This window comes from Alligator sinensis, unplaced genomic scaffold, assembly GCF_000455745.1.
Source record: "Alligator sinensis unplaced genomic scaffold, ASM45574v1 scaffold755_2, whole genome shotgun sequence".
Taxonomy (NCBI): Eukaryota; Metazoa; Chordata; order Crocodylia; family Alligatoridae; genus Alligator; species Alligator sinensis.
In genome coordinates this window covers 2,935,986-2,943,387 of record NW_005841883.1, presented here as the reverse complement: position 1 = coordinate 2,943,387, position 7,402 = coordinate 2,935,986, and positions in this window count along the sequence as shown.

Sequence of the window (7,402 nt, the reverse complement as noted above, 5' to 3'; positions counted from 1 at the left end):
TCGGGAATGGGTTCCCAAGGGAGGTAGTGCTGTCCCCTACCTTGGGGGTCTTCAAGAGGAGGTTAGATAGGCATCTGGCTGGGGCCATCTGAACCCAGTACTCTTTCCTGCCTATGCAGGGGGTCGAACTCGATGATCTATTGAGGTCCCTTCCGACCCTAACATCTATGAATCTATGAACCCCTTCATAAAATAATTATATTTCCATCTTAAAATCAGTTAAGACTTTTCCCCTCACTCCTATGGAAAAGCTGTTGAAGAGCTTCACTTTTACTTTTTATGATTTGTAAGGGGATTAACAACCCTTTGCCCAAGTATTTTTTTTAACAACATTGTGTTCAACTTTAGAACTGCAAATTGTTAAAAATTAAATTTGAACCACACACCATAAAACTTTAGTGTCTTGAGACCTCAAATACAGCATTCTAATTGACTAACAGCCTTTGACTTAGAAGCATTTCATACATGAACCAAAAAGTCACAGTACTACAATGAATGTGATGCAGACATTACATTTCATTTGACAAGGCAGAGAATTGCTCTAGAGCTGCTCTGACTTTGACCCTCTGCTTCATCTTAGGCACTTAACTATATCTGCTTGTCCTTGGTGACCTGATAAAATTGTCTGTATCTATCCTTTATTACTTAAGCTGTCTGAAATAAAACAAATACTTTAAACAACCTAGTCCTAAAACAATTGTTTTCTCAGCTAAGAGACCTCAGCCCATCCAGAAATAACTCAGTCCAGAGTTCACCATTACCTCTTCTGACCCTCAAAACAAGACACATTTCCCTCCCCTTCTCCCAGTTTCAGAGTTATTCTGCAGTTGGTTACTAACTAAAGTTGGCTTCAGTCTTTGGTCTCCTGCTTCCTTGTGAGGAGGAAAGTATGCAAGACGCATCTTTCAGTATCTGACAGCATTTATTTGTCCCCTTTTACAGATCCACTTTACACTCTACATCTGTTTTTTGGCAAGTCCAAATTCTTTTCCCTCTGTCCTGGGTTAATCAAAAATTAACCAATTTTACTGCAAGAGGAAACTCCCTCCCTTGAGGGAGGTAGCAGCTGGTTTTGCATTTAAGAGCTTAGAATAAAAAAGTAAATTCAACACACCAGATCCAAGCTCTAGAAAAGATAAAATAAGTTTATACTTATCCAGGTGCGTTCACTGCTCTACTCTTCTGTTGCTGCTGGGCCACTGAGGTTCCAAGAAAGGGCGGTTCCTAATAAAAGAAACCTTAACTTTAATACATTATAAGTACTGCTTTCTCTCTCTCTTCCCCAGTTTAGTTCTATTAGCCTAGCTTAGTTTCTGTTAGCCTATCCTTAGCCTCTTCTGCCCCAAATGCCATTCCAGCAGTGTCTTGGAGCCTCCCCTTTTAACGCAGGTTTACAATGTTCCCCCTGCACCATAAATGTGCAATCACACAGAGCCTTCCAGGGCACCCTCTTCTCCACTCTATCTCCACTTCTGCCATACCCGCTGCCTGATCCCATGGCCCTGCCATACATTTGGGAGTCTTAGAGAAAATTTGTGGAAAAACTTCTCTCCCACAGCTTGAAGAAACCATTTTTTCCCCTGGCTGCTCTGTGAAAGGCCGAAATGTCTGAGTAGAAGCCTGGGTAGAAAACATCTCAGTCTCTTTAAGGCTCAGGACAAGTGTAGTGGCTTCTTAACCTGGCAGGGGAAATACCATGTATCTGTGTCCAAGAAGGCAGTTTTTCTGAACTGCACCCCAGGAGAACTTCTCTTCTGATGTGGTTCAGTACCTGCCAAGGTGCTTTAAGCCCAGTTTATGGAAATGGGAGCCTCCTCCCTTGCTTGCTCCAAAGGCCTTATAGCTAAGGGCAAGCAAAACATGGGGGCCTGCAAGTAGGATGCCTGCCAAAGGTTTTGGAAACATCTGAAGCCTCAGATGGAGGATGTTTGCCAGTAGTAGGGCCACTTGTGGTTCTGGACTTTTGGATTTGGAATTAGTTTTGGCTAATTTGACCTCAGATACAAATTAAATACCCCCCCCCCCCAAAAAAAAAAACCAAAAACCAAAAAAACAAACCCAACCCTCTATTGGATGTACATCCTGCCACCTTTGACACTTCCTGGGCTCTCAGAAGCAGATACCTGCCACCTTTCCTGGGTTCCTTTACATAAATTAAACAGAAATGGGCCTCATGCTTGACTTGACCTCTAAACATGTATACACTCATCAGAAATATCCCTCTAGCTCACCTCTACTCTTTCCAGGCATTAAAGTACTTGGTAATCCCGTGCATTTTACCAGTTATAACTATTTAACCTTGAATTAGGCTCAGAGCTGGTGACATAGGTCTGCAGATGGTATAAGAAAGATGTCCCAGGGAGCTAGTCCATCCATCCGTTCAACCAACCATATTCTCCAGTTGCCCCCCAGTACACTCTGCCTGCCACTCAAAGATCTGTAACTAAGGCAACACAGTGAGCTTCCTTCCCTGGCTACACTCTTCTTTTCCCAGGGTTTTTCCACTGCTGTCCCAGGTACATTTATTTCAGTTTCATATTAGCATGTTTTTGGGATGACTCCTAACTCTTTTCTCATTGCCTCTCACATTCTTAACTCAACAGATTTCCTTTGCATGTCCTCCTCATTCCCATTTGTAGCTCCTGATCATTAGTCCTGTCTCCAGGCTGAGGATCTGGTCTGCAGATCCTCTCTCAGATCTGTGATACAACAGAAGAAAATGGATGCCATACTCTTGCCACAGCACCAGCTACTGGCTGGAGCGGGTCTTTGCAAGCAAAAATGTCAGCAAGGAATAGGCTCAGGGGTGCTCAATAGGAGCAGATACTTTGAATGTCTAAAATGCACTCTCCTACACCAAAAAATTGAAAAACACTATAATTGCATCCAGGCTACCCTTGAACTCGTGTCTCGTAAGCTTCCTTTTTGAAGGTGAAAACAATTGACAAATAGCACGAAGGAAATCTAACTTTTTAAAAACTTTTTAAAGTCGGCTTTTCCTTCCTCTGTTCTATTCAGCATCGCTCACGCAGCCAGAGCGCTCAACTGCCCCCCAGACTCTGGAGGCCTGAGAAATGTGACAAAAGCTGGCAGTTCAGCCAAGCATATTGCAGGGCCTGCATTGAGTAAATGGCATGGCTTCTTTCTTGCTTCTCTTTCCTAGTCACGCTTGCTCTTTTCTCTCCGAGCTCCCTCTGCTTCAGGCCGGCACAACTGCCACCAACTGCCAGTGTCTTACCGTTGGAGCATCCACTTGTCAACCAGCTCAAGGACTTCCCAGGCTGGTCTAATGCACTCAATTATTCCAGTTCACCAAAAGGTGTGGTTTTTAAACTAATTTAGGTAAACTTGTGCAACCTAGCAGACACTACTGTATCAGCATCACAGCATTTTAAATCAGTTTAACAATGTTGGTTTGTAATCAGAGGCTAAACTAATCAATTGAATTGTCGTTAATGAAGAGTGTTAATTAAGAGTGTTAAAAATCTAGTTAACTAGATTATGTAACCATATGTAGACCACATCTCCCTTTTCACTGTTGCCTTTTTGTGGCAGAACAGAGAAATTCACGAACACACACAATAAGGTCATTAATCCCTTTGCTTGTTATACACAAGTACATTTCTAGACCATAGCAAGCCTTTACATATGTATTTGAGTTTTTGGTGCAAGGAAACCCAATGTCCACCTTTTATTTACTGGGCTGAGACAGTGCAGGAAATAGCAAATCACAAGGAGCCCCAAGAGAACAACTTGTGGAGTTTTTAAGGAGATTTCAAAAGAGGCACACTTTAACAACAAACATCAACTTTTAAAATATAAACAAACTATTATTAAAAAGGGCAAATTCTGTGAGGTAAAATGAGGCAACATTATCTCTGTTCATTAGATGATTAGTTGAACTTTCAATAGGTATGGAGTTTCTTCTGTTCATTCATTTTCTTTATACATCTAAAAACCTACTACTGGTATGTGTATACTTGTATTTAAAGACAGCCTCTACTGTAGTTTTTATGCAAGTCCTTTCTAAGGACAGCACTAGAGATCAGATTCAGTGGCTGGAATGTCCTTGTGGAGCCGCTTGTTGTTGGTGCAAAATATAACAGGCAAATAGCCCCGAGATGGAGTAGCCAACAGGTGGCATAGGGCTCTGGCAGGGTGTTACATTTGTCCCACTTTATATGGAAAATTAGTGACAAAACATGAACATTTGTACTGTTTGTCACAATATAAGAATAGGGTTACCACGCATCCAGGTTTTCCCATACACGTTCTTTGAGGGCAGCAGGGAGCTCTGCGGCTGGGCTGGTGGCACTGGGGCTAGTGCCCTTGCTTACGGGGCTGGGCTGGCCAGGAGATGCTGCCTGTGGGGGGCACATGGCCAGGTTGCCTGGAGCAGCACTGAAGCTCCAGCCCAGGGTGGGGGGGTGTCACAGGGCTCCCCTCTTCCCTCCTGCCGCACCAGGGCTGGATTTGCTCCGCTGCTGCCCACACAAATTGGAGTCACCATCCTCTGGCCTGGTGGGGACAGGCTGGCTGGGGGCCCCCTCCAGCAGAACTTGGGGGGAACACAGAACTGTGGGTTAGGAGTGAGGGGCACCAGCATGGTCAGGGGTCTGCAGGTTGGGAGTGAGGGTCAGAAACAGGGATTGGGAGGCTGTGGGTTGGGACTGACCAGCATAGCATGGAGGGTGAGGGACTGTGGGTCGGGAGTGAGGGGTACTGGCATAGCATGGGAAGGTGAGGGACTGTGGGTCAGGAGTGAGGGGCACTGGCAGGGCCAAGAGTCTGTGGATCAGGAGTAAGGGACAGCAGCAGGGATGGGGGACTGCAGATTGGGAGTGGGGGGTACTGGCAGGGCCAGGGGGCTGTGGGTGAGAAGTGAGGTGTCCCCCCGACAGGTGTCCTCTTTTTTGGAGCTGGAAATATGGTAACCCTAATACAAGTGGTCAATGTGTCACAAAAATGACTGGTCCATGACAAAGGAGTTGCTGTTTCAAACAGCAAGTTGTCATGCCAGGAAAAATTGAGAGTGCGGCCAAGCCTTAGACCTCCCATATCCCACAGGGCTCTGCTCTCTGTCCTGTCCCTCCCTCCAGCAGCTGGTGCTCTGGTAGCCTAGCCAGAAGGGAGTTGTCAAGGAGGCTTCCAGGCCAAGCAGCAACAGGGGCACAGCTGAGGTGATGGCAGAGACTGATCGCCAGGGATCCTGGTTTTCCGTTTCCCACGGAAAAACAGAGAAAACCACAGATTTCCCATTTTTATCAGAGAAAACATGGATTTTCCTTTTTAGAAGAGAAACCCATGGATTTCTCCCTTTTGCAAAGAGCTCTGCAGGCTGGCAGAGTTCCGGCCTACAAGAGCTGTTTGCAAAAGGGGCAGGGAAACCCTCAACCCTGCAGGGAGGGGAAGGAAGGGGGGAAGGGCAGGGCCTGACACACACACTTACCAGAGGCTGCTTCAGGCTCACTCTTCTTGCTGGTGGTAAGTGGGGCTTGGGGGTTGTGGGGCAGGGCTGGGGGGGAAGATGGCTGGGGGCTGAGGGAGTGAGGATGTGTTGGAGGAATACACAGCCGGGACCCCCAGCCAGGGGGAGGGGTTTGCAGCCAGCCAGGCACTCTGGCCTGGAGCAGGGAGGCTGCAAACCCCATCCTGGCCGGAGAGCCCGGCCAACTGCAAACCTCCCTGCTCCCTCAGCCCCCGAGCCACATCAGCCTCTCCCTGGCCAGACACTCTGGCTGGGAGGTGGGGTTTGTAGCCCGCCAAGCACTCTGGCTGGGACCAGGCAGGCTGCAAACCCCCTCCTGGCCAGAGTGCCTGGCCAGCTGCAAACCCTGGGTCGCAAACACTGTGCTCCCCGCCCTGCTGCCCTCCCCCAAGCTTTCCAGAGCTCAGCGTTTCTGACTGGCACGGCAGGGCACAGTGGGGCCTGCCGCTGCAAGCTCCATGCTGCCCTGACTACGCTTCCTCTGTGTGTACAGGGGCAGTGCACATCTGCCCTGCCACCCCCCCCCAGATCTGGGGGGTGCAGGTCTCCCCTACACACCAGGAGTGCACGCTGCCACTGGGAGCTGGCCCCACCTGAGCCTGTAGCAGGCAGCAGCGGGGAGGGGAACCAGCTCCTGCTCCTGCTGTAGCAGCCACTGCCTTCCATTGGGGAGGGGGCAGGGGGCTGCGGACCTGGGTCCCTGGCCCCATAGCCCTGGCTGCTTGGGGCCCCCTCCAGCAGGCCCGGGGGGCAGGAGCTGTGGGGGGCATTTAATTTTAACCACACATTTGGGGATTTTTATCAGAGAATTTGCATTTTTTTAATCAGAGAATTTGTGATTTTTTTATCACAGAAAACCAGGATCCCTGCTGATCACACTGACCCATTCAAGTATCAGGAACCCATTAAAGATTCAAGCTGCTAGATTGCCCTGGATCATAGACCTGCTGCTGCTGTTGCTGCCACCTGACTCACTGACAGGCTTCCCTGAGTACTGCAGGGGAGCTAAAGAGCAGGCCTATCACCTCCTAGCTGGAGAGTGTCTTTGTGGCAAGTTTGTCATGCTGCAGCCAAGGGAGAGTACGTGTGTGCCCACCCACAGCGCTGTATATTTTGTAGTGCTGCAAACTTTATAATATCACAAAAACAATGCCTGCCAGGGCCACCTTAACACCTTCCCCCACTCCTAATTTTTAGCAGGTTTTTCTCACCCAGACCTCAGGACACAACACAATATACTTACATTCCCTTGTGACTGTGGTCAAAAATGTAAATATTTTCCTATGTTCTCCTTTACCCTGAGACAAGAATAATTTAAAATAAATAAATGGCAAATCAATGTGTTTCTTCCCCCTCCTGTTTTCTGTCCTTCTTCTACTCATTCTACTAGTATCACTGAGACAAAAGGAGACTTTAAAAGATAAACCTTAGAAATGGCCATGGAACCATTAATGATATTGAACTGAACAGAGACAGCTCTCAAATGACAGCAGTACTGAACAAAACTGAGATTGAAATAAACGGTGACATTTTAGTAAATTCTGCTATACCATATATTCTGGATCACAGGTTTGCTATAAGGACTCATATTTTTGGTCACCTATTAATCATTAATTAAGACAATGAAATTTTATCAAATAAGCATAGAATGCAAGCTCTCGTCTGTGTTTATTACATGGCAGACAATCCACCCTGATTGATAACCTTCTAGTTTTCAGATCTTACAGTGAAAAAAAAACCACGTTTTTATACTTTTACAGAACTTCTGTTATTTTTACATACGATGGCTGTGTTAAACAAAGAATACAAAGAAACCTCTGGTATTTTTCTCATCCATCTATTCCTCATGCTCCAGGGAATAAAAGCTGTGCTTGCCATAAGAGTATTTGTACATTTTATGATAAAAGACCTTGA